The sequence below is a fragment of the Podarcis erhardii genome (assembly GCF_964252035.2).
Source record: "Podarcis erhardii genome assembly, chromosome: 7".
Taxonomy (NCBI): domain Eukaryota; kingdom Metazoa; phylum Chordata; class Lepidosauria; order Squamata; family Lacertidae; genus Podarcis; species Podarcis erhardii.
The window spans coordinates 71677641-71704842 of record NC_138511.1 but is presented as its reverse complement, the minus strand read 5'-3'; the positions used below and the strand labels follow the sequence as shown (position 1 = coordinate 71704842).

Genomic DNA, 27202 nt, shown 5'->3' with positions numbered 1-27202 from the left:
GTGCTAGAGGAGACTCTTGAGAGTCCCATGGACTGCAAGAAGATCAAACCTATCCATTCTGAAGGAAATCAGCCCTGAGTGCTCACTGGAAGGACAGATCCTGAAGCTGAGGCTCCAATACTTTGGCCACCTCATGAGAAGAGAAGACTCCTTGGAAAAGACCTTGATGTTGGGAAAGATGGAGGGCACAAGGAGAAGGGGATGACAGAAGACGAGATGGTTGGACAGTGTTCTCGAAGCTATGAACATGAGTTTGACCAAACTGCGGGAGGCAGTGGAAGACAGGAGTGCCTGGCGTGCTCTGGTCCATGGGGTCACAAAGAGTCGGACACGACTAAACGACTAAACAACAACAACAAAGCTGTATGGCCAGTTGAAAACGGGGTGGGAGGCACAAAATCCTGCCTTTGGATACCATTTCCTGACTCCGAAACATAGCTAGCCCCAGTCTCTTGGAGCCAGTGCCTTGAATTGAAAATGAGCCCAGAAGAAATCAGCGTAAGACAGAAACTTGCTTTATATAGCTGGCTCTGGACAAAGAAAAGAGCAGATGATCTACAGGCAAACCAGCTTCCACAGGGACAGGAGGTGTGGAGGAAAAGAAAAGGTATCCATACACTATACAGGGTGAAACAGAATGGATCCCCTGGGTCTAGTCCCCCCCCCCTCTCTCTCACACACACACAGAGATTTGGGCTTTGAGCTTTTCTTTGTTTGTTACATTCATATACCACTTTTTCTTCCAATAAGCTCAAGGTGGCATACACAATTTTCCTCCTTCCCATTTCCTCCTCACAACAACCCTGTGAGGTAGGTTAGGTTGAGACAGTGACTGGCCCAAGGTCACCCAGTGAGCTTCACGGCTGAGCGGAGATTTGATCCCTGGCATCTCAAGTCATAGTGCAACACTCTGACCACTGCACCAAATCTACCTCCCAGCCCTTCCGCTTGGAGGCACCTTTGGTGGGCTCCAAGCCCACAACCAGCTTTTGTTGCACAGCAGTACAGACCAGAAGTAAAACAGGCTAAGCATTCCACTGTTTAAAGATTGCTTCTCTGCGTATATGGCCAGGGAGATGGGGTGGCAGCTGATTGGGCAGGTGGCAGGGAGCCCAAACAGTAGGTGGTGCCAAAGCCAGTGGCAGGCAGAGCCAACCCATTCCAGTTGTGTCTCCATCCTACTCCCAGCTAAATTCTACAAGGCCACCACCGAAACCGAGGTGGAGGAAGCTGAGATGTAGTGCTGCCGCCTCCTGGACTGGTTGTAAGCAAGACCATTTCTCATTGGCCTAAAAGTCTCCACCGGGATAGAGGAAATGTTCAGTGATGGAAAGAGACCAGGAAGTCCTAGGTTCATAATCTCTGTTCAGTTACAGAGGTTTATGGGAGACTTCGAGGCAGTCAATCAGCCCGGCTGAGACTGACTGCCATCTGATTCCTCCTCTTCTAAGACTGTCTTCATCTGTGGCCATCCAACCTGGCTGTATCAGAGAAGTGAAACAAGGACATCCCCTCCAGCAGGTCTGCTGGGACCAACTGCAGCTTGGCTCCTCAACTCCAAGAACACTCTCCATTTGTGGCCATTCCACAAGCTGTGCTGTTTTTATTGTCATTATTTGTATATTTTAACTTTTATCTATGTATATGGTTTTAATTCTACTAATGTTTAATTGTTTTTAAATGATCTTTTTTCTTTTTAGCAATTCTTGTTTTTATCCATAAGCTGCCTGGAGTCTCATCAGGTGGAAAAGGCAGTGCATATAAATAAATATATCATCATCATCATCATCATCATCACTGAGAGCTAGCACGGTGCAATGGTTAGAACATTAGACTAGGACCTGGAAGACCAGGTTTTCACATCCCCACTCAGCCAAAGAGTTCCCTGTGTGATCTTGCCCTAGTCACAGTCTCGCAGCCTGACCTACTACACAAGGTGGTTGTGAGAATGGGGAGGAGGAGAAACACTCATGCCACCATGAGTTCCTTAGAGAAAAGGAGGGATATGAATGTGAACATAAATAAACAACCGAAATTAACTATTAGGATCAGTAGATAGCCCTACAACAGTAAACCAGGCAAAGGATAGTGTAATGGACTTTGGCTGGGGAGACCTGGATTTACATTCTTGCTGAGCCATGAATCTTGTTGGTTGACTCTGGGCCGGTCACTACTTGAGCATATAGCCTACCTTGTAGGGCTGTTAGTAAGAGGGCACGGTAGAATGTCCCACACCCAATGTGAGTGCTAATGCTCTGGCAGATGATGCCCTTGCTCCTAGCAAAATATGAAGGATTATAACCAGTGTTGGTGCTACTCAGAGTAGATCCACTGAAGTTATCGGGCATGGCTATGTTGGATTTGTTCATCTCAATGGATCAGTTCTAAGTAGGACCAGGAAAGAATACAAATCCAAAGTCCTGTGTTCTCCCACTTCTCTGCCTTAAGTAAAATGGAACTTGGGAGGCTCTTGTCAATTCTGCGTTGCTCACTTAGCCCCCAGATGATAGCATATATTTCCTTTTGCCTGAAGAGAGAGATGTGTGTGGACTGCGGGACTGGTTTTGTTATTGACAGCTTGACTGGTGAAAAAGAAGAGTTCAAGGAAGGAGGCGTCAAACACCGTACTCTCTACGGGGAACACACTTCCGTGTGGAGTCTGCCGATAATTCGTCACTGGCATACATGGTCCGCTGCTTGTGGGTTTTGATCTGTTCTACACCTGTGGGAACCTGCTACAAAGTTAGGAATTGCACAGCAGGGTGGGATGTTATTTGTATTCACCAGAACCTATGTTATTGAAGAGGAGGCAGGGTGATCGTAATGTCAAAGAAAGAGAGCGTAAACAGGGTTCCTGGGTAAACATACAGTGATAGACAGGGATGAGAGAAAGAGAGAGGTTGCATAAACCAGACAGGCTCAATAACTGTGTGTTCAGTTCCAAATAATACAGCACCACCACCCATAGAACCATAGAATTTCAGAGCTGGAAAGGAGCCTGGGGGTCATCTAGACCAACCCCCGGCACTGCAGGAATCTCAGCTAAAGCATCCATGGCAGATGGCCATCCAACCTCTGTTCAAAAACCTCCAAAGAAGGAGAGTTCATTCGATGCTGCCTATGCTGCTTTCAACTCGATCCCCCTTGCGCAAATGCGCAGGTGCAGGATCCCTCTGGAGAATAAAGGTATGTACTGGTAGTTCTCAGAAGAGGAAGCAGATTCACCTAAGGATAACTGCACATTTGCTAGAGAATATATATGTGCATGGGACGCGGGTGGCGCTGTGGGTAAAACCTCAGTGCCTAGGACTTGCTGATTGTAAGGTCGGCAGTTCGAATCCCCGTGGTGGGGTGAGCTCCCATCTTTCGGTCCCAGCTCCTGCCCACCTAGCAGTTCGAAAGCACCCCTAAGTGCAAGTAGATAAATAGGAACCGCTTTATAGCGAGAAGGTAAACAGCGTTTCCGTGTGCGGCGCTGGTGCTGGCTCACCAGCTGCAGCTTCGTCACTCTGGCCACATGACACGGAAGTGTCTTCGGACGGCGCCGGCTCCCGGCCTCTTGAGCAAGATGAGCACACAACCCTAGAGTCGGTCACGACTGGCCCGTATGGGCAGGGGTACCTTTACCTTACCTTTATATATGTGCATGTGGATGAGTTCCTCCACTTGGAAGAAATAGTAGGGGGAAGTGTTGATGAATATGAGATTGTGTATCCCGTTGATTCTCACATTTTTCTCCTTTTTTTCCTTAGGAGTCCCTCGGACAATCCTCTGTTTTCTGTATGTTCCATGCTTTCAAGGCAGCTGCCAGAATTTTGACTGGAGGCAATTGGAAGGACCATGCAACTCCCAATGTGAGTTCATCAGTACCGACTGCCATGCCAGTAAGTGCCCAAGCTCCTCAAAGGCTAAATCTTGAGCATGCTCCAGAAAGCAGGGAGGGCTTTCTTACAGAGGGACTCTTGCAACTGAGGTGCAGCAATGAAGAGGAGTTGGTTTTTGTGCCCATCCGCCAAACATCAGAGTGAGAGGAAGAAGGTCCTCTGATACTGAATGGCACAGGTGGGTTGATACTTCCAGGAAGAAGTTCTGTAGGTATTTTGGCACCGGAGCTTTAAGGAGAAGAACCCAGACTTTGAACTGAGCTTGGACACGATTTGACATGGCAACCTACACTAATGAGACAATTCTGCAAGATTCCTGTATAAAGTAGGGGGTGGATGAGCTCTAAGGACCCTTTCAGCTCTATAAATTCTTTGATTCTAGAAGGACTTCTGCTAGAAACCCTAGAGCAGGGGTGGGGAACCTCCAGCCCTTGGGCAAAAATGTGACCCACCAGGCATTTGTATTTGGCCAGTGAGGACATTATCCCCAAGCCATGCCCACCTGCAATGTCATATGTGTGGGGCAGGTAGAGACACTGGTGCCAATGAGCTACCCAGAGCCTTAAAGCACACTCCCAATTGTGTCCTGGCAAGAGAAAACAGGTTTTGGCTCTGCCACCCAACAGAGTCAAATTCTGCTGGATTGGCTGTGTGAGCAAGTTCCACACAGGGAACTTAACTCACGCAGCTGATGCCTGCAATCACACTTATGTGGTGCTTTGAAGTCCTGACTTTGGGGCTTCAAAGCACCCAATCACCCGGCATCATTGTGGAATTAGGTGAAAGATAGATAGGCGAACAAAACTACCTGTCAAATTTGGCCTGCAAGGCTAGGATCTGAGAAGGCTCTGGCCTGTGGAGGTAATAAGGTTCTCCACTGTTGCCTTAGAGGAAGCCACTCCCAGACACAGGGCGCAGGCTTGGACCAGAGAGAAAACAACCATGGCTGGTAGAAGGCAGTTTCCTACCTTCCAGAAGTGCAGAAACTGGGCTAAGTGTGTGTTGCCACTGAATGGGGGGGAAATACAGTTCCTGTATGTCTGATAACCCAACAGCATGTGGGGAATGCTTTTTATAGAACTCCAAATATTTACTTCTGCCTATTTTATGCCCATTTCTTTTTGAGAACACTGTGTCTGCGGTGGGAGGCAGGTTTACTTAAGGTTGCCAGGTGAAATGTACCAAACATAACATCTGAGTCCCTCCGGGTCAATTTGCAAGAGGCTTTTGCTCTCTAGGGGAAGCCTCCCATCAGGTCTCTTTCAAATGTGAATGTGTGAGATGCTAATAACTATGCCAGATCTTCCAGCAGGTTTCCTTTGACTGTGGCTTGTGGAAACAAAGGAAGCAATGCACCCCAGTTCTCACAATGAATAGCTGTATCTGAAGGATCAAGGCAGGCAACAGCTGAGAACCAAGCTCGCTGGCAAAACCCAATCAGGCCGAGACTGTAACTGTTACCAGTTCCCTTGGAATCCACAGTCTAGGAATCTGAATATTTATGTTCCAAGCACCTGAGGGAATGGTAGTCACAAGTAGCATGGTGTTAGCAGCACCAGATTTGAGTCTGTGATGTTCTCTGCCTCATTCCTGCTAGAATCAGCATGACTGGTATTCCAGTGATAATAATGGTTGCACTTTCTAGCTCCCCAGATTTCAGTTTTTTAAGAAGTTAATGTGCATTTTACAAGGGGAGTGTCACTAACCTGTTCGTAACAAAGACCAAAAGCATCTTGAGGAATCTTAAAGATTAGCAAAGTTAATGGAAGTTATGCCAGAATGGCCTTATTAAGCTAAGTTATGCTTTTCTTAAGCTGCCGTTAAACCAGGAACCGTCTAATTAACATAGTTTCCTGCTTCATTTAAACTAGAAAACTGTGGCCACTAGCTTTGGAGAAAATGGGATGGCCTCCTACACTATTAAAGGCTGTGTAAAATAAGGAATTTCTGCAGATATATCTATTAGCACTGCTGAAATGTTTGCTTCGGCACAACAATTAAACATACAACAGTCCAGCAATTTTGTGTAACTGGCCACCCAAGGAATGAGCCTATTAAAGGTTCAGGAGTCCTGTCCTCTTGAACATCTAGTCACCTTGAGAGCAAGGTAGGAAAGTAAAACAATTTCAAACCGTAATTCAGTATCCTGGTGCATTCCAAATATGGTAGTCATAGTTTCCCAGTTTGAATGAACTGTGCAACTGTGATGAATTAGAGACTTTTTGCTCATTGTGGAAGGGCTGAGCATGTGGGTGAGAGGAGGCTTGTGCTATTTATTCATTCTATTTCTATACAGTGGTACCTCAGGTTACATACGCTTCAGGTTACAGACGCTTCAGGTTACAGACTCCGCTAACCCAGAAATAATGCTTCAGGTTAAGAACTTTGCTTCAGGATAAGAACAGAAATTGTGCTCCTGCGGCACGGCGGCAGCAGGAGGCTCCATTAGCTAAAGTGGTGCTTTAGGTTAAGAACAGTTTCAGATTAAGAATGGAATGAATTAAGTACTTAACCCGAGGGACCACTGTATTTGCACCAGTGACTTTGACATGTGAGATAATCTGGCAATTTGAACTGGAATCTGAGACCTAGTAGTTCATTAAAAACAAAACTGTCGTGATCTGTCATGAGACAAGAAGATAACAGTGGCTACCCAGACCTCATGGTTGGTTGTGAGTTCAAGGGAAGACACGGGGCAAGAAATAAGAAGCAAATAAGAAACGGCTAAATGTTGGTACATAGTGAAATGTGAAAATGTGAATTTACAAATATAATGTATATGTACTACTATGTAAAGATTTCATATATGTATTGTGACATAAATAATATAATATAATATAATATAATATAATATAATATAATATAATATAATATAATAATCAGTTCAAGCTTCAGGGCTCCCAAAATGTAGGTCCGCCACCGCTCAGACTTCTCCAAGTAAGTTGCTAAACAAGGTGTGGGAGGAGAGAAGGAGGGGACACTCCTTTGGTGCTTTCTTTTTTTTAAAAAAAAAAAATCACAGTGTCTTTGCTTTTAACATACCGTAAAGTTTACATTCGGCACAAGGGGAGGGGGAAGCAACACGGGGTTCTGCTCCGCACCAGAGATTTACTTTGTTTATTCATTTCGAGCACGTTGGTCCCACTCTTCAGCCAAAAAGGCTCCCGGAGTGGCTTTTAAATCAAACCAACCCTGGAATGGTAATTCACCCTCCACACAAATCACTTGATTTAGACTACTATCCAGGAGGTCCAGAAGAAACATTATTTACATGCAGTTTTCTTTTCCTGGGGATTCGTTATTAGTATTCTCTTCCGTATCTATAGAACCGGCTACAGAACTGGGGAAATTCTAATCCTGCGCAAGTGTAAATCCCTCTGGAGAATTCTGTCTAGACATCGGTTATACAATGCTTAACCTGGTGGAGATTATTTCGGCATTCACATTCCAACCAAATGCACTAGGGTTTGGTTGTAACATTATTTTCCTTTCTTCTTTCCTTCAAAAGAAAGCCTATTTATTTTATTTTATTTTATTTTATTTTTTAAAAGCAGAAAGCTGGTACAAAATTGTAATCCGGGGCAGGGAACTTTGTTCTGGGCTGAGGGCCACATGATCTCCTGAGCAATGTTCCAAGGGCCACATGCCAGTGGTGGGCAGAGCCAGGAGGAAAAAGGGGCAGAGCAATGTATGCAAATTTCACCATCGCACAGTAGGCTAGTTTCTATACATACTCTTCTCCTCCATCTGGTTCAGCAGGAAGCCTTGACAGAAGCTAAGAACACATTCCAGCCAGACAAAATGCCGGGGAACGGTGAAAAGTGTGATCTGAGAAGTGGGGGGCTGGGGGAGTTCTGAGGGCCAGGTAGAGACACTTGGAGGGCCACAATTGACCCCCTGGGCCTGAGGCACTCAGCTCCTGCTGTAATCCCTATCATGATTTCAGTAAAGTTGTGAATTGTTATAGCTACTCAAAACCTGGGGGAGCAATTTTTTTTATATATACAGTGGTACCTCGGGTTACGAACTTAATTCATTCCGGAGATCCATTCTTAACCCAAAACCATTCTTAATCTGAGGTGCGCTTTCGCTAATGGGGCCTCCCGCCGCCGCTGCATGATTTCTGTTCTCATCCTGGGGCAAAATTCGCTACCCGAGGTACTACTTCTGCGTTAGTGGAGTTTGTAACCCAAAGTGTTTGTAACCCAAAGTGTTTGTAACCCGAGGTACCACTGTACAAACAAGTTTTTATTTGGTTTATTTATTATTATTATTATTATTGTTGTTGTTGTTGTTGTTGTTGTTTGTTCGTTGGTTTCCCAGGGAAACGGACTTCCAAATTAAGTTATTAAATTGCATATATATACACGCAAAGGAGCAAAATACATACATACAATAAAGACATTGTGATTACCGGTATATTGCACTTTAGTATTTGTCCCTATTTATGCAGTCCTTTTCTTCTAGGAAAAAAGGTGTTGGAACTGTATACCCTCAGAAAAAAGCACTGTGTTTATGCTATATTTATATTTTATGAATTCAATAAGCATTTTCCATTAACTTCAATTTATTTTTCATTCTTGTCTACCTTGTCTCACTCTAATCAATTCCATCAGCTTATATACATACATTGTTGCTACCTTCCAAATTTTTGTTAGCCATTCCGTCACTGTCGCTAATGACCTATTTCCCAATTTGTGCGCCATAAGCATGTGGGCAGCTATTAAAATTCCACATTAACTCCTTATGTTCTATGCCCTAATAAAATTATCAGGAGATCCAACGGCAAAGTGTAAGCTGTTATTAATTATATTATCTTTACTACCTTTCCTCCCAACCCACAAAAAGATTTTAATTACTGCACAGTTCCACCAAATGTGTTCCATATTCACCTGCAAATGTTTACATTGCCATCACAGACAGCATAGATTTTACTCCATCTTTGTGGAGTCATGCACCAATTTCTCTAATGCTAACACAAAGAGATCATGCAAAACAAAAACAAACCATTTCTGTTCTGAAACTGGATCTACCTGTTATTTTTACTCATTGTAAAAATGTACCCAAATGTGATTTCAAAGTAGTCAGAAGAACACATATTTTAGATAGAACCTGCTTCGGATTTTCCTCCTTGTAATCTGTTTGATCAAAACGTTACAGTACTCTCGCCACCTTGTTTCTTCCTATATTTTATTCTCTATATAACTTGTTTATACTGAAACCATTGTGGGACTGATCATTATTATTTTTTTGCAATGCCCATTATTTACAATATCTTTGCATGCAATCAGATCATTACCCAACCAGTGTGTGTGTGTGTGTGTGTATGTCCAGTAACACCTTAGAGACCAACTAAGTTTGTTCTTGGTATAAGCTTTCGTGTGCATGGAAGTGTGCAACACTAAGGGATGCAGGTAACGCTGTGGGTTAAACTACAGAGCCTAGGACTTGCCGATCAGAAGGTTGGAGGTTCGAATCCCCACGATGGGGTGAGCTCCCGTTGTTCAGTCCCTGCTCCTGCCAACCTAGCAGTTCAAAAGCACATCAAAGTGCAAGTAGATAAATAGGTACTGCTCCAGTGGGAAGGTAAAGGGTGTTTCCGTGCACTGCTTTGGTTCGCCAGAAGCGGCTTAGTCATGCTGACCACATGACCCGGAAGCTGTACGCTGGCTCCCTCGGCCAATAAAGCGAGATGAGCGCTGCAACCCCAGAGTCAGCCATGACTGGACCTAACGGTCAGGGGTCCCTTTAACCTTTACCTTTGAGGCACTATTGGACAATTTTATTTATATATATAGTTCGACTGCGTCAGACCAACACAGCTACCTACCTGAACCATTATCCAGCCAATTAGATATTTGGCATCTGGTCAGGTGTGTCAACTTGAATAAAATATTTGGGGGGGCCTGATAAGTCCCACCGCACATAATCGATCACAAGACACTGCGCATACACACCATTTGAATTGCAGTGTCCATCAACTTTGGGTGGGGACCCGGACCCCCTCAAATATTTTATTGGGGGGGCAGAAGGATATCGGCACCCTATGCCTCCAGTCTTAAAATCTTTGTTAAAAACAGGATGTGAACAAGGATCTATGAGGTGTCAACATTATTTTTAAACCACTCCAACCTTCTAGTACAGCCTCTACGCAAGGATTAGACCAAAAAACTTCCTCACTATTCTGTGACATTATAGTTGGTCCTCCTAAAAGTATATAACCTGAATGCAGATTTTTGGGTTTCCGCCCTCACTCTGCTCTTACAACACGGCCCTTGTTGCTTTATGTGTCTATTGACCATGAGATAATGCTGGCTTGGATTCACCGCTGAAAACGTGACAGCTGAAGATTACTTTTTAAAAAATAAAATAAGAAAAGCTGAGAATTCTGCATTTTGAGAGAGAGGATATGAATGTCCATGCCACGAGCAAATTACAGGAAGCTGTCACGTCACCTATTTCTGTGGGTATCAGTCATTCAAAATGCAGACATGTGCATCTCTCGCACGAGAAATGTGCTGTGCCCAACACACACACACACACACACACACACACACACACACACACAGAGAGAGAGAGAGAGAGAGAGAGAGAGAGAGAGAGAGCTCCCAATATTAAGAGATTGATGAATCCCTGCTTTGAAAACTAATGATATGCATAAGCACAGGACGACTTACTCATGCTTCCTAGGTTTTCCACGTATTATTAATGTTCCAAGTTCCTGAAAGGTGTTAGGTGTAGTTTGCACTAAACAGGGGCGGGGGGGCATATTTCACTTTCTAAATCTCTCCCCCCCCCCAATATTCAAAAGAACTTTACTTTCAGAAACATATAACCGAGAAGAATACATTTACAATCTCCTTTTTTTTTGTATTTTAAATTGCTTTATTGAACTTAAAAAAGAGCATAACACAAAATCGAAATTATCCATAACAAATAGGCTTCCAAGAATTACCAATATCCAAGAAGATCAAACCTATCTATTCTGAAGGAAATCAGCCCTGAGTGCTCACTGGAAGGACAGATCCTGAAGCTGAGGCTCCAATACTTTGGCCACCTCATGAGAAGAGAAGACTCCTTGGAAAAGACCCTGGTGTTGGGAAAGATGGAGGGCACAAGGAGAAGGGGATGGCAGAGGATGAGATGGTTGGACAGTGTTCTCGAAGCTATGAACATGAGTTTGACCAAACTGCGGGAGGCAGTGGAAGACAGGAGTGCCTGGCGTGCTCTGGTCCATGGGGTCACAAAGAGTCAGACACGACTAAATGACTAAACAACAACAAATTACACATTGTCACAGTCTTCTTCTAGTTCCATTGACTTCCCACCAACTCCATCTAACTTTAAAAGTACATTTATCTAGTGTACTATTTGTATCTATTTTAAATAATTGCATAGCCGAGATACTGTACTTTCTCAAAGCTTTTCGGTATATAACAGAAGCTTTTAAAAGGCTGCCACAGATTTTATATTGTTGCAATCTTTTATGTAGTTTTTAAATGAACCCCATTTGTTAAAAAATACTTGATCTGCATGGTTTCTTATTCTTCCTGATAGCTTAGCTAATTCTGTGTACTCCATTAATTTTTGTTGCCACTCCAATTTTATATATGGTATATATATGTCATATATGGTAACAGAATTTGGCAAAGATTTAGAAAGTAGCAACAAAAATTTCACTTTCTAAATCTTTGCCAAGTTCTATTACCATATATAATGCTCGTTTTTTCTCTCAATTTCCATATGATGGCAGCCAACGAACTCTAACAATATCCCAAGTGCCACTGAACGTTATACAGTGGTATCTCGGGTTACATTCTCTTCAGGTTACATACGCTTCAGGTTACAGACTCCGCTAACCCAGAAACAGTGCTTCAGGTTAAGAACTTTGCTTCAGGATGAGAACAGAAATTGTGCTCCCGAGACGCAGCAGCAGAAGGCCCCATTAGCTAAAGTGGTGCTTCAGGTTAAGAACAGTTTCAGGTTAAATACGGACCTCTGGAATGAATTACGGTATGTACTTAACCTGAGGTTCCACTGTATTTGAAGGCAAGCCCCAAAGACAGGCCAAAGACCTGCCCTGTATTTACTTTTTTATTTTAAATATTTTTAAGTTGCCCATCTCCCAGACACAAAATGTTCCATCAAATACCAAAGAAAGGAGGGTCCAAAAATATGTGAACGTTGGTGCAACTCCCATCAGCCCAAACCACATAGCCAATATCTGGAGGGCACCAGGTTGGGAAAAGCTGTTTTAAGTTTTCCTAGCAGGACGGCAACCCAAATTTTTGATCTTTGTAGGCTGTAAATCCTATAATCATTTTTTCTGGGAGCAATCCCCATTGAATTCAATAGGTTGTGCCTAACTAAGTTTTACTCAGAGTAGTCCCATTGAAATTAAAAGGCATGCTTGAGTAGGGTGTGTTGAATTTTTCAACTTTCAAATTCCCCCCCAAAATTAGGGGTACTAAAAATTTGTACCGTGACTCGGGAATTCTAAAGATATTTTGGTTAAAGCAATATAATTTAGTTTTGCTTCGTTAATAAGATGTGTGTAAAACTTCATAGAAACCAATGAAAGTGATCACCAAGTTCTTGCAGTTATATTACATATTAACATCATTCCTATTTAATATTATTAATTATTGAATTTATATACTGTCCTATACCCAAAGGTCTCAGGGCAGTTCACAGAACAAGATCAACATAAAAACCACAATATATATAATCAAAATAAAAACAACAACCCAATAACACACATATTTTATATTACTTGAGAGTTTCAGAAGGTATAATTAAAATTCTTTGATTTTCCAAGGGCAGTTTGTTTGCTTCTTAATCAAACATAGAGACTTACTAAACTAAATGTTGGCCATTCACGAAAATAATAGCAGCTCTTAATTCCTCACACCCAAAAACATATTTTGTGTGTGTGTGTGTGTGTGTGTGTGTGTGTGTGTATATGTCTATCTTCTGGAGAGAGCTAAAATTATGCTTCCTGTACATGTCATGCCAGTCAATGTAAAAAAAAAAAAAAAAGATTTGGGGACAGGCAGTCAATTGTCAAATATGACTGACAGCGTTCTTGAAGATGTGGGATCAGCACATGCATAACCAGGGTTTAAAAATATACATTTTTCTCTAATTCAATATTTGTCATCTATGCATTTTGCAGGCGCTACGGTGCCATTGTAAAAGGGTGGCATTATTCAGACAGTGGCTGCCTACATTTAAAGCCAATTTCCTGCCAAAGAATTCTAGGAAGTGTAGTTTCGTATGGCTGCTGGGAATTATAGCTCTTTGGGGGGGGGGGTAAACTATGGTTCTCAGGATTCCTTGGGGGAAGCTATGCGCTTCAAATGTGCGGTGTGTACACAGCCTGTGCAGATTATAGATCATTTGTATTTTTCAAAGCCAGTGACGACTCAATGAGCAGCCACAACAGTCCACACACACATCTTGGGCTGGCAGCAAGAATCAGAAAGGGCTGTTCCTCACCTCTGAGAAGTTAAAAAGTCTGGCTTGTAACTCAGAACTGTCTCAAATCTTAAACTAAACATACAGGTTGCCAGCGTGGAGAGCCGTTTCAGCACACAGGTATCACAAATGTGCAGAGCTGAGGAATGAACGAGGACACAGAAGCAGAATAGCCTAAACTTGGATCCGACCCATGGTTGGAACACCTTGTGACCTGCCAGGTGCTGCTGGCTTCCAACTCCTACCCGTGTAGCCAAAGCTCAGGGATAATGGGAGCTGCAGTGCGACAGTATATGAAAGGCCTCAGGCATGGTCCAGAGAGAGGAGATGCCTCACCACTCTTTGAACAGCATCTTCTCCCAGGGTACTCGTTGGACTCTGACGCTGCCTCTCTCTCCTCAGCTACAGCTCTCTCCTCCCATGCATACAGGAGCCCTGATGGAGTAGACCAAAGGTCCAACTCTTCCTCAGCATCCTGCTTCTCACAGTGGCCAGCTGGTTGCCTCAGGGAAGCCCACAAGAAGGGCATAAAGGCAGTGGCCCTCTCCCACTGTGCAGCAGGTATTTCAGTGGCACACTAACACTGAATCTGCAACAATAAGACTGAAACTACCGTACATCTCGTGCCAACGTACTCACAGAATTCATACAAGTTGGAAAGGATCTCAACGTCCAGCCTGCATTCCAATACAGGGAACCCACTACTCCAGCATTCAAAGCATCAATAAATCCCATACAACACACTGTGTGCCAAAGTACTTTTTATTTCATAGCAAGAACATAGGAAAGTGTCTTATACCGCATCAGACAATTGATAGGTCTATCTACTTCAGTATACATGATGGACAGCCAGCGTGGTGCCCTCCATAATTTGTTGGAATACAGTTCCCAACATCCTTGGCCACTGTCTGTGCCAGCTGGGGTTGATGGGAGTTGTAGTCCAACATCACATGGAGGGAACCGTGCTGGCTAACTCTGGTCTGCCCTGAGGGGCTGAGTCTATCCAGGGTTTCTGACAGGGTTTCATTCCCAGTCCTACCTGGAGAAATCAAGGGCTGAACCTGAGACCTTCTGCATGCAAAACAGATGTTCCATCACTGAGCTAGGCGCCCTTTCCCCAGTCTGTCTGCAACCCAATTGCCCATCAATTTCATAAGATGGCCCCAATACCACACAGGTTGTTTTTGATACATGCAACTGGCCTGTGGCTTTCTCATTATGTTACAGGAGCTTTCACTGTGCAACGCAAGAAGATCGCTCCTAGCTGTGACCACAGCATGCTCCTTGTACAGGGACCCCATTTTCTCCTTCCTTCCTTCGTTTCCCAGAAGAGCTGCAGTGTGGCGGCAAAAGCGTTACAGCTAAACAGGACATAAATGTTTTCTGAGGTTGTGTAAAAAGCCCAGCAAGTGGGGGTGGGGAGGGAGGGAGAAGAAAGGGGGTGGGGAGACAGTGTCCAGTGAACAAGAACAGGTCTCTCTCCTGCACAAGGGGATCCTGGCTTCCAATAATAGAAGACAGAACTAGACATGAGGCAATGCATAAGAAAACAGCTGGTTTGGTTCTGCATTTTCTAGTCTCCAGCAGTGGAAATCTTAATTTCACAAGAAAAGAACACTCTCAGCTTCCTCCCAGCCCCAGGTCGCTTGTCAGCAGGTCCAGAGTTTGCCTTATAAATCACAGCACACTCTTAAGCTTTACATTTCTTCCAGGGGAACCTGACTCCAGTTATGTTCAGTTCTAAAAAGGGATGTTGTTCAGAGGTGGCCCATGGGGACCAGACCCTGGCGGGGTGTATCCAGTGCAAGTCCTACTCTGAGCAGAGCCACTGGAATTAATAGACGTGACGAACTTTGGTCCATTAATGGCAGCCTCGCTCGGTGACAGAGCATCTGCTTTGCATGCAGAAGGTCCCAGGTTCAATCCCCAGGAATCTCCAGGTAGGGCTGGGAGGGGTTCCTGCCTGAAACCTTGTAGAGCCACTGCCAGTCAGTGTAGACAATACTGGACTAGATGGACCAGGTGTCTGAATCAGTAAAAGGAAGCTTCCTATGTTAATTTCAGTGGGTCTGTTCTGAAAAGAGCTTAGCTGAACACCATTACCCATGGTCATACACAGCTAAGCGACTCAAACCCAATTGACAGAAATTAATGGGAATTAACTGAGTCATTTTTGTCTTTGTTTTCTATTATTATTATATTTTGATAAAGTAATAATCATAAATAAACAAGAATAAAAATGTGCACGAGACCATTCTATTATAACTATCCAACCTCCCAAAATTTCAATACCTCTTGCGATGGTTTGACTTCTTTTCGTTTTAACAGTTCAAATTCTACAAACACCTTCCATATCTCTTCAAAATCATTTCTCCTGCATATTCCCCATCTTACCTTAATGGTACATGTTAATTTATTGTTAATAGCTATATCCCACACCTCTTTATACCATCTTCCATTTTATATTCTGCTTGCCCCTTCCACTTCCTGAATAGACCTTAGCTGAATACCACCCTCACAGGCAGACGCAACTAAGGTTTACCCAACCCCAATTGACAGAAATTAAGGGGCATTAACTTAGTCGTGTTCATTCATTTCAGGGAGTCTACTCTGCCCAAAACTTGGTTGTATACCACTCTGGGTCTCTTACCCCAGACCACTGATCTCTTGCCCTTCCCTTCTTTAAAACTTTTTAAAAACTTTACCTGCCGGATGGCTGCTGCCACCCACCATCTTAATTCACCCAGAGAGATCTATGCTTATAAATCAGCACCAGCAATTTTTGCCATGTACCTAGCATGGCCTCTGATCCAAAGGCTCGAGGATGGGAAAGCAGATGTGGAAGGGGCGAATGCTTTGCATCCCAACCAACTCTGGCCACGAATTTCCATGCATTTTATCCTCAGTCTGGAACATGCTTGTCAGTTTCAGGTCACATGTCTCGGTAAAGCAGCGCATATTAATTTCCACTGAGCAGGATTAAGCAGCTTAACTCATTACAGCTCATTTAGTGAGGCTTAATGCATTTTTAAAAATTATTTAGCTTTTAAATAACGATAATAATAATAATAAAGGTGCTCCATTCTATTGGCCTTAATCTGCAGCAGAACGTCACACACACCGGGCTGCTGCCACCCGGCCTTAAACATATTAATCAGCTAGCACATCCCTCTGATTTTAATAGAAAATTTTATTTCTAAGAAAACACGCTTAGGACCACCACAATTTTTGAAATAAATAAATACACAACTTGAAACAAAGACAGGATTTGTCTGTCCCCTCTCAGCTTGGAAATGGAGCAGTTCTCTCACTGTACCATCTTTTTAAAACGGTGACAAGAGCACCATCACAAAAGGATCTTTTGCTGTTCTCAAGCACCATAACAACTTTTTGACATTTCTTTGAATTCTCTCTGCCTCTGAAGCTGGAGGCCCCCTGTGGCCACTGCCTGACCCCATCAACATTCACGAAAATTGTCCAGTTCCTTTTCATACGTCATCCACAACAGGACCACAACTAGCCTTAAGAGAAAGAGAGGAAGTTGCAACAACCGTGCCTCTGAATCTACGTGCTTCTTGTCTCTGGTACTAAATTCCACATTCGCCAAGCCTTAGATAGGCTACACACTTGCCATTCCATCTCCACCAACGAGGGGGAAGGTCATAGCTATTTGATCAGTTTGCTGTGACATTTTGATAGGTTGCTTCCTGCTGAAATGGGCAAACCCTTTTGAATATTATTCTATAGGAAAGCAGCACAGAAATAATTTGAAAACATAAATGACCCCTGCACTGATTTCCCCTCTAACTATCCCAAAGCAAACAGGCTTGTGGCCCTCCAGCCACTGCTGAACTACAATTCCCATCACCCTAACCATTGGCTATGCTGGCCGGGGCTGATGGGAGCCAGAGTGCAGTAACTTCTGAATATCTTCAAGTTCCCCATCCCTTCTGTAAAAATCACTAGGAAGTTAACCGTTGAACTTAGTGGGACTTGCTGCTGAGTAAGCACACATAGGTTGTGTCTCTAAGACACTCCCCTTCATACCCAGACACAAAAATAAAATAGGGGTGTTGATCAAGCAGAGAGCAGACCTTACTGGGTCCACACAAACCAAACTTATTTAATCCTGGCCTCCCGTCAAGGCTGGATAGACAAAAGAAAAGGAGCGGGGACAGCCTCCCCCTTCCCTCCGTCCCACAAATCTGGCCCAAATACATCCCGATGACCACACACACTCCCCGATGCTCCGTGCCACAGCCCCCAACAGAGACTTTGCATCACATTCAAGACGACCATCCCGCTCCCCCGGCTGCAATTCCTGTCCGAGAGGCCGTGGCTCCCTTCGCCTGCTTTCGAGGGCTGGCGCTTGGCCTTCGCCTGGCAGAAGCTCAAGAGAAACAAGCCCTCTCGGGAAGAAGAGGGCACGCGGGGCAGCCGTTTCTGCAGCTAGCTTTAAACAGAAAAGTCGAGTCCCGGTGTCGCATTCAAGGGGAGGGAGTGACCTCATCGGAGAGGAGACGCGCCCGAGTGTTACGGCAACCGGCCCCCGTCGGGGGACGCGGGGCTGCCTCCCCGATCCCTCCGGAGCCGCCACTCCTCCCTCTTTCCCAGCTGACCAGAGTTGATAAGGGAGAAGCACAGCCCATCAGCGCCACCCCTTTCCTCAGCATCTGCTTACCAAGACTTTGCCGCTGCTTCGGCCACTGCCGTCGGATCCCCTCTCCTCGCAGCCGCCTTCTTGCCCATGCCTGCTCTCCAGCTAAGTGAGGAACCCTGAGACGCCGGCGGAGGGGGTGGGGGGAGAGAAATTTCCCTCCGGCGAGCCTCGGCAGAAAAGGGTTATTTTAAAGCTCCTTATTTGGGCAGTGATGTCAAGGGAAGTTGTTCAGGCAGCACCACCCACTTTCCTCTCGCGCGCGTCCCTTCCAGTTTTTCCCTCCTCCTCCTTCGCCCTATTCACTACACATTTGTTTCTTGTGGTCCGGCAGCGGCTTTCGCTACGGGAAAAAAAGGACTCCTTCGATCAGCCCTTGTTGTCCGGTTCTCCTTTTTGCACCCCAACAGTAACGGTACCCAAAATAAAAAGGAGGGGAAGTGTCCTTTTTTTTCTGTGGTGGTTTGTTTACGCGCAGCAGGTGAGCGAAAGGAGGGATGCCGCCGGGCTAAGGCGACTCCAGGGATGAATGAGAAGCAGCAAATCCGTGTTTTGCAGCCAGATGGTCCCAGGCAGGTTTACTCGGAAGCAAGACGCGCTGGGTCAAATGGGGCTTTTTCCCAAGGAGGGTTGTACAGAATTGTAGCTTATGCACAGAGAGGGAGGCGTGGGGATTCTCTTTCACACACAGTCTCTACAAGAGGGAGAACGCCTGTGAGGCAGGCAGCCCATCCGAGAGAAGGGGGTTACTCTGCACATGCTCCGAGTAGGCGGAGCACAAGATCCTGTGGGGAGACACACGCGCGCACCCCTGGAATGTGTCACAGTCACCGTGAGAGGGAGGGGGTGGTGAGGATGCGAGGAGGAGGCACGATTTTCATTATTATTTTTACATGGACGAAGGCCAAATAGCGAGAACCAGCATTTCTTGGCGGATTCGAACTGGGAGCCACATAGGAAGCACGAGTTGACAGCTTCTCACAGACAGACACCGCGCGCTCCAGAGACGGGCTGATGGCCCGGGGAGACGCGTGGTGTTGATTGTCGGACGTGAACGCGGCTCACCCCGGGTTACCTCTTTAAAGGACCAGGAGGAAGGGAAAACTGAACGCATACATATATACACCCGGGGGGAGTTTGGCAAGAAGGATCCGACGACGGAGCGTTCCCAAGGCAGGACAGTCACGGCCGATCGCGGTGGTGCCAGCTCGCGCCTAGCTCGGGACGACGCCTGCCTAGGCTTCCCCGGTCCGCATCGTCTGAGTCAGCTCCGGCCACAGCTCAGCGCCCGCCTCCTGGGGCCGCCCCTAGGCCGGCCCGTCTCCTGCGCAGAGCCTCCGACGGCGGTCTGGACGCCCCTGAAACGCCCGCCGACCGGGTTTGCTGATCTGCCGTCTGCCCCGGCCTAGCCGCTTCCCAAAGCGCCCCATTCATCACTCCGGGGCACCGGCGGCTCCCCCGCCTCCATTGCTCAGCGCCAGCCCTCGCCGGCTTGACAAAAGTGAATTCAGCTCCGGCCTGGGCCCATTGAGTAAGCGCCGCCCACGGCTTCTCCCCCGCAGCGAGGAGATGAAAGGCGTTCTTGAGTCATTTCCCCCTCCCGGCATGACTAACACCCTCCCTCAATGAGGAAACCAGATGAAGCTATTTAAAACACGCTCGCACACAAAGGCCTCTCGAGGGTGCAGGGATTTCGGTGCATGTGCGCCCGCACCACCCAGCATGCATGCGCTGCTCGCCAAAGGTCGTGGGGGGTGGGCTAGGTTAAGCGGTGAGTGGCCGAAGCTCGCCTAGAGAGCCCTGTGGTTCTGTGAGGGATCTGAGCACAGCTTTCCCTTCTACTCTGAACAAGAAACAACATGCCGATAGCTGTAAAGGGACCCCTGACCATTAGGTCCAGTCGTGACCGACTCTGGGGTTGTGGCGCTCATCTCGCTTTAGGGAGCCAGTGTACAGCTTCCGGGTCATGTAGCCAGCATGACTAAGCCACTTCTGGCGAACCAGAGCAGCGCACAGAAAGCCGTTTACCTTCCCGCCGGAGCGGTACCTATTTATCTACTCACACTTTGACGTGCTTTCGAACTGCTAGGTTGGCAGGAGCTGGGACAGAGCAACAGGAGCTCACCCCGTCATGGGGATTCGAACCGCCAACCTTCTCATCGGCAAGTCCTAGGCTCTGTGGTTTAACCCACACCATAGTGTGGTGTTAAAAGTCTGACCTAGGAACAGGGAGAGGCAGGTTCAAAATCCCCACTCAGCTAGAAACCTCAGGCCGTCCCTGTTTCTCAGAATAATAATCTACCTTGCAGGGGTGTTGCAAGGACAAAACAAGGTGGAATAATGTGCAGCTGACTTGAACTTGATGGGGAGTGTGGGATCCAAAATTTAAAAAAAAAAATACAAGAAGGGAGGGGCAGAAACAGGTAGGAAACATGTGGCCAACCAGAGGAGGTCACACTACAACTCCCATCATCCTTGGCTATTGAGTCCAACAACATCTGAAGAGATCCAGAAACCGTGCATTCCTAACCCACATCCCTAAACCACTTACCTGAGGGGGAAACACTCTGTACATGCTCAAAGTTACATTTTAATTGTTATGGGGGGGGTTGGTGCTTTCCCTGCACCTGAAGTGATTCTTCAGGCCCAGAGCAGACCTCAGGAGTCGCATGATGAAGGCATGATGTCCAGAGGGATTGTAATGCCTCCCTGCCGTACTGTCGTAAGGATCACAATATCCATTGCAAGGATTACCACAAAATAATAACCTCGTCCGGGCAATTAAAGAGCATGTGAGAGCAGGAAGATCTGTAGGCTGCTTGTAAGCACGTTACCTAAATATGCTCAAAAGCTGCTTGTGGTCAGGAACCCTGTTTGAGTGTCCAGGGTGTCCCCCCCCCCCCCCATTTCGGAAATGCTACACAGGAATAACACAGTTCCCTCTAGACTAATGTGGATCACACCTTGGCTAGGGAGTGTTGCACAAGTTTCTGCTTGCCCCTTTGCATGCTCAAACTTAAAATGCCTGAAGAGGGCTAAGGTCTTTTTGGTTCCATTTGTTGCAATTTTTTGAGGAGGTTGTTCCTGGCTTCTCCTCAGCTTAAACCTCTGGCTCTACTGTAAGGGTCACCAGCCTATTTGGATCAGTAGGCATATTGTGATTTTTGAGAGGGTGCTGGAGGCTCCAGCCACAAAGCAGGTATGTGTGGCATAATGCAAAATTGCTGTTGGGGTGCAGAGATGTGGCATAATGCAGAATCAGAGTGACAGTCCCCTGCAACAACCTTATGCTTACTGTGAGAAATCAGCTATGTACTGCTGGTGAAGATCGCACACAGTGATTTTCTGGTGACTTTACACAGACACACACAGAGATGGAGTTGCTGTCAAATAGCAACAGGACCAGGAAAAATGCACAAGATGACCACACCATGTTTACTCTCATTGCACAGAAAGCAACTGCATATTTTGTGCCAAAGCTTTCTTAGGTGGGCTAGAAACTTAATTAAAAAGAAAAAAAAGAAAGCTCAGGTTCTGTGGAATCTGCCCAGGTGAGCCACTAAAAGTCTTCATGGGTGCCCTGGCAATCACAGGCTCTGGCTTTTTGACACCTGCTCTAAGGGAAGGGCTGTAGCTCAATGGTAGAACATCTGTTTTGCCTGCAGAACATCCTAGGTTCCAGCACCAACTTCTCTTGGTAGAGCTGGGAATGTCCCCGTGGTGAAGCACTGCCAGTCAGTGAAGATGCTCCTAAGCTAGAGGAACCAATGATTTGACTCAGTATAAGGCCACTTTCTATGGTCCTTGCCTCTGACGCCTACTTACTTGCTTGCTCTTGGTTCCTAGCTCCTGATTTATCTCCTAGCTCTTGGTTCCTAGTTCCTGATTTATCTTGGACAGCCACCCATGGCCCATCTTGGACAACACAAAGTTGCCAATTTTCCCTGTCAAAGTTTTAACAGTGGGGACCTAAGGTATTTTGGGGAAATCCTTATTCTGGCTGACACACGTGTGTGCTAAGAACTTCTGTTGTCATGCCTTGTTCCAGGCATCTTTGTCTTCAGAACATAGAGATTCCTGACAGCAAATTACAGGGCCTTCTCCAGCATGGCCCCTTTCACTTGAAATTTCCTGTGAAGGAAAAGCCTATGAACCCCTTCTCTCCAGGACATTGGGAACTTCTGTGACATTTCCCTATTTCTGACTGAAAGGCAGGGAATATTATATCAAAGGTAGGAAACCTCCAGGTGCCGTTGGGATTCCCAACTTGCGTTGGCGCCAGCCTACATGAACAATGGTGAGGGATGATGAGAGCAGCAGCCCAGGAACCCCTGGCAAGCCAAAGTTTCCCCTTCCCTGGTGTTTTACAGGTATGCAAATTGATTGTTTTTATGGTGTTAGGTAACTGAAAGGCAGTTATCAATAAAGGCAGGACAGACAGTTGCTAGATCTAACTTTTAAAGAAAGGCTCCGTCTTGGAAAACTGTCCTGATGTTTGCCTAGATGCAACCCTCAGCCTAGTCTTGCCATTTCAAGCCAGTCTTTGCCAGAGGCGGAAGAAGTTTGCCTCAAACTTGGAAAGTGCATGTTTACTTAGCAATAGAAAGTTGCCTCAAGCTTGGGACAATTGTTTGCTTTGTGGGGGCCTGGTATGCGCACTCAGCCCCCGCTGCAAACCATACACTCTTTTTTAATGACTCAGCAGGGCACACACCGTTAAGTTGCTCTCTGCAACTGGCATAAAATTTTGGGTGCCCTTTTTAACGTTCCCAACAACAGAGGCACATTTTCAATTGGAACACAAATCCACCCGTCAACCAGAATTCATCTACTTACATGTTGCACTTTTCAAGCTATTTTTATTTGTTAAACTTATATGCCACCCTTCGTCCAGAGATCCCAGGGCGGTTCACAGAGTTTGGGGAACCCTTGTCTACATCCACTGACAGTCATTTTCCAGAGTTTCAGACAGGGATCTCTCTCAGCCCTATCTGGAAGTGCAGGTAGGGACTAGATGTGGGATATTTTGCATGCAAAGAGCTACTGCCCTTCCCAGAAGGAAAAGGAGGGTGCCTAAAACTTTTGGAGATTGCAAGGTTGGGGAAGGCTGATCTACACTGTTAACTAGCAGCTCTCTGGCATTTCAGACACCCGGTCCTTACCTGGAGATGTCAGGGAATAAACTTGCCTGCTCAGCAGATGCCCCACCACTGAGCTACTGCTATTCAGGAATTATTTGGGCTAATGTCACCAGGCCAGTTGATTTGTCAGCACAGCATGATGCTCTCCTGCCCGATTTGTTTGCAAAAGAAAAAAGAAAAGGAGAGGCTGCAATTGCAGCTGGTTTGGAGGTGTTCCGAAACAAGGGCATCGCTTGTGGGCTGTGGAATGCCTGGCAAATGCTAGAGCGCTGGGAGGGACGGCAAAAAGCCTTGGGAAGTCTTCACACCCGATCTCACGGGACTTTTGCCAGCACAAAAACATGTTTCTAAGCTTGTACAGCCCAGTCCTCCAGGACTATATCGATGCCTGATCATGACAAGCAGCTGCTTCAGATGAGTGTACCATTTAAACAAATATCAGAGGGTTCCTTTCTTTTAGTCTGTGCAAAGACCTGGCAGAGCAGCGTCTCCACTATGCTGGCATAAAGCTGGCATTGAGGGGGAAAGTGGGAAATTCGCCATCAGCACTTAATTTCTAAAATGGAACATGCTGGCGTTCTTTCCCAGAGCCTTTTATTAGCCTGGCAGCAGATATTCCCCCAACAACAAATGGGTGGCAGACAGTCATGGTTGCCCAGAGGTTAAAACAAGACACGTTTTATACATTACAAAAATTTCCCACCTTCCCTCCAAGGAGCTCATGAAAGCTTACATGATTCTTCCCCCACTCCTGCCATTTTATTGTCACAACAACCCTGCTAGGTTGGGCTGTGAGATGGTGAGTGGTCACCCAGGGAACTTCATGGCTGAGAAGGGATCTGTGCCTTAGTCTTCCCAGTCCTAGTCCAAAGCTCTAACTGCTATAACCACACCAGCTCTGGATTTTGAACCCAATGACATTTGGTTGCAGAGCTGCTACATGTCTATACTCCTTAAGTCCAAAGTTTTTTGGGTGATGTGCAAAACAGAGGTGAAAAAACATAAAATAGAAGAATGGTACAATAAGCCATCGTGCAAAATGCAAAACAAACCCTAATTACAACAGCCACAGAACAAAACCAAAGTAATGGGGAGGGAGGAAATGAAAGATAATAGAATCATAGAATTGAGTTGGAAGGGACACTGACGATCATCTAATCCATGGGTAGGCAAACTAAGGCCCGGGGGCTAGATCTGGCCCAATCACCTTCTAAATTGGCCTGTGGATAGTCCGGAAATTAGCGAGTTTTTACATGAGTAGAATGTGTCTTTTTATTTAAAATGCATCTCTGGGTTATTTGTGGGGCATAGGAATTCATTCATTTTCCCCCAAAAATATAGTCCGGCCCCCCCACAAGGTCTGAGGGACAGTGGACCAGCCCCCTGCTGTAAAAGTTTGCTGGCCCCTGATTCTAATCCAATTCCCTGCAGTGCAGGAATATCCAGCAGTCCCGTACCGGGATCAAAGCTGCAACCTTAGCATTATCAGCACCGTGCTCCAACCAACTGAGCTATCCAGGCCGATGTTCTCTACTTCTTTAAATATTTCAAATCTTGCCCTACTTTCCAAAAGTTAAGGCTTTGATCCAAAGGAACACACAACCCAAAAGACGTAAAGGTCTGCATTTGCCACCCCTGACACACAATCAAACTTGTTTTGACACTGGAGAGTATTTCCATAGCAATGATCATAATGCATGCAGCTTTCTCGTGTTCAAAATGGCAAATACAAAACTGACGCGTGGATGCTAGGTCTGCATTTCAAAAATCTAGGGTTTGAGCTGGAGCTCAAGGGGATGAAGCAACTCCCCTATGAAGAATGGTTCAAGCATTTGGAATTTTTGTTTTAGTCGAGGAAAGGTGAGTCAGAGGCAACAAGATAGAGAAGTTCATAGAAGTATGCATGGCATAGAGAACGTGGAGAGAGGAAAGTTTTCCTCCTGCTCTTATAACACAAGAATTCCAGGACGATGCAGGACAGATAAAAGTATTTCTTCACATGGTGCACTGTTAAACTATGGAACAAGCTTCCACAGGAGGCAGTAATAGCCAGCAAGCCTTAAAAGAGGATTAAACAAATTCATGGAAAAGAGGGCTATGGTAGCTACTAGCCAGAAGCGCTCTCCCTCTACAGATGGAGGCAGTAATGCTTCTGAACAGCAGTTGTTAAAAATCACAGGAGGAGAGCTTGCTCTTGTGCTCGACGCCTGCTTGTGGGTTTCCCACAAGCATCTGGGTGGCCACTGTGAGAACTGGATTCTGGACTAGATGGGCCCAGTGGCATAGCGCGCGGGGGGGGGGGGGTTGGTTGCCCTGGGTGCAAAATTCCAACAGCTGTTGCTACCTCAATACAACTGTGCACTTCTATCACTGAGCTCTGTTGAAAAAGGCGAACCAGGAAGTGACCTCTACAGACAATGGAACAACTCTTCTTTTCTTATCTCTGTTGCTGCGATCTCATGGGTAACGTGGATGCAGTTAGGCAGTTGAATGTCTGTCTGTTTCCCTCCCACCCTCTGTGTGGTCCTGGGCACTGGCAACTCACGCTACGCCACTGGAAGAGCCATTGGCCTGATCCAACAGGGTTTTTTGTTTTTTTAAAAAAATGTTTTTATGACACCTGTACCCAAACCTAAGGGACGCGGGTGGTGCTGTGGGTTAAACCACAGAGCCTTGGGCTTGCCGATCAGAAGGTCGGCGGTTCAAATCCCCACGACGGGATGAGTTCCCATTGCTCGGTCCCTGCTCCTGCCAACCTAGCAGTTTGAAAACACGTCAAAGTGCAAGTCGATAAATAGGTACCGCTCTGGTGGGAAGGTAAATGGCGTTTCCGTGTGCTGCTCTGGTTTGCCAGAAGTGGCCTAGTCATGCTGGCCACATGACCCGGAAGCTGTACGCTGGCTCCCTTGGCCAATAAAGCGAGATGAGCACCGCAACCCCACAGTCGGCCACGACTGGACCTAATGGTCAGGGGTCCCTTTACCTTTACCTTTACCTTTACCTTTACCTTTACCTTTACCCAAACCTCACAATACTGAATGTTCAGCTTGAAATCTGGGTGGGGCAGGCTGTTCAGGGGTGCAATGCTTTCCTCCAAACCACTGTCCCAGAATTACTCAGTGAATTTCATGGCCAAGTAGGGATTTAAACCCTGGTCTCCCAGGTCCCCTAGCCCAACACTGAAACAACTACCCCAAATTGGCCCTTATTCTTTGGACCTGTACCAGCTTTATACTGAGAATCTTCTGTAATCTGATATCTTTCTCTTGCAAGCAAGCACCACATTCATGCGCGGCCATCAGCAACATAGGTCGGGCTCATTAAGAAAAGCTGGGTCAACTCCTACACCCGCCCCACTGCTACAGCTGACCCCAGAGAATACTTTTCTCTCTAATGCAATGCTTTCCCAGCGTCCCTGGAGATGTATTCATGCAGAGAATATTTCTGTGAACGAGCATCTCCATGGATACATACAACCTTGCGCTCGTGGTGGCACATTTTTCAGCAATCACAAGGTTCTGCTCCTAGGAAGTTAAGAAGGAGCCAGCACGCAAACCCTCAGCATGGATGGATGTCCCTAAGGGGACATGCTGCCTGCATTCCGAATCAGCTCTGGCTGGGAAGCAGGCAGGAGAAAGGGGCTACTGGAAAGCAGGAAGCCTGCCTGGAGCAGGAAGTAAAGAGCCTTGAAAATAACATTCCTTGCAGCCAGCGGAGACCTCCGTCATGCTGCTCACACCTCGGGATCAATGAGAGCACTGTGCTGCTTATGGAAGCAAAAGAACCCCACCCACTAGGTCCACAACTCTCAGGAACATATTGACCGTTGCAGATTCAGCAGCAGCTGGTGACAGGGAGTTACAGTTTGGCCCCAGCGTCCAATTCTAACTGTTTCTTCATTGCTCACGTGCCACAGTGTTCACAGGCTGTAATCGCAGCAGGGAAGCCCATATCCCCATCTTTAGAGGTGGAGAGCAGATACTCTGCAGGGAAATGGCGAGGTGGGGGGAATTGTTGACTCTGAGCTCCCAGCCGAAATGAGA

At 46.1% G+C, this 27202-nt stretch overlaps 1 protein-coding gene across 3 annotated transcripts in view; it reads right to left on the bottom strand.

The window, feature by feature from the left end:
• Positions 1-27202, bottom strand: part of HIVEP3 (HIVEP zinc finger 3) — a 245792-nt gene that overhangs the window by 79349 nt on the left and 139241 nt on the right. The window lies entirely within an intron of this gene.